General features: G+C 56.2%; 1 protein-coding gene across 1 annotated transcript in view; it reads left to right on the top strand.

Annotated features, from left to right (window-relative positions):
• LOC115296187 (histone H2B type 1-K) overlaps positions 1-1021 on the top strand; it is a 20121-nt gene that overhangs the window by 18905 nt on the left and 195 nt on the right. The window lies entirely within an intron of this gene.

Here is a 1021-nt window from a genome sequence, read left to right as displayed (position 1 = left end):
AAGAGCCTGGTGAGCAAGGGCACCCTGGTGCAGACCAAGGGCACCGGCGCCTCGGGCTCGTTCAAGCTCAACAAGAAGGCGGCCTCCGGCGAGGCCAAGCCCAAGGCCAAGAAGGCGGGCGCGGCCAAGCCCAAGAAGGCTGCCGGGGCGGCCAAGAAACCCAAGAAGGCCGCGGGGGCCAGCACCCCCAAGAAGAGCGCCAAGAAGATCCCGAAGAAGGCAAAGAAGCCCGCGGCGGCTGCAGCCAAGAGTCACAGAGCCCCAAAAAGGTGAAGGCGGCCAAACCCAAGAAGGCGGCAAAAAGTCCTGCCAAGGCCAAACCCCAAAGTCCAGCGTGGCCAAGCCCAAGAAGGTGTCCACCAGGAAGTAAGAACTTGGGCTAATTGAGAATATTCTAAAGGCTCTTTAGGAGCCAGACAAGTAACTTTATGAATGGACCTGTAACACTTGGTTTCTCCAGGATCTTTCACAATTTACAAAGACAAGAAGAAAACAATATCTCCTAGACAAGGTCATTTGTTCTGAAAGGAGCCTTTGGGTTTGAGGTCAGGGATCTGGGGCGCCTGGGTGGCTCAGTCAGTTGAGCCTCGGACTTTGGCTCAGGTCAGATCTCAAGTTCTTGGGTTCGAGCCCCCCCGTCCAGCTATGTGTTGACAGCCAGCTCAGAGCTTGGAGCCTGCTTCTGGTTCTGTGTCTCCTTCTCTCTCTAAACCTCCCCCTCTCATGCTCTGTGTCTCTCTGTATCAAAAATAAATAAAAGATTTAAAAAAATTTTTAAGGTCGACGATCCTTCCTTAAGGAGAACTTACACCCGCTTGCCGGCAGCTGGATGTCCTTGGGCATGATGGTGACGCGCTTGGCGTGGATGGCGCACAGGTTGGTGTCCTCGAAGAGCCCCACCAGGTAGGCCTCGCACGCCTCCTGCAGCGCCATGACGGCCGAGCTCTGGAAGCGCAGGTCGGTCTTGAAGTCCTGCGCGATCTCGCGCACCAGCCGCTGGAACGGCAGCTTGCGGATCAGC

Source organism: Suricata suricatta, chromosome 7, assembly GCF_006229205.1.
Source record: "Suricata suricatta isolate VVHF042 chromosome 7, meerkat_22Aug2017_6uvM2_HiC, whole genome shotgun sequence".
NCBI lineage: Eukaryota > Metazoa > Chordata > Mammalia > Carnivora > Herpestidae > Suricata > Suricata suricatta.
Note: the sequence above shows the minus strand (reverse complement) of the source record. Positions and strands in the feature narration are given on the sequence as shown.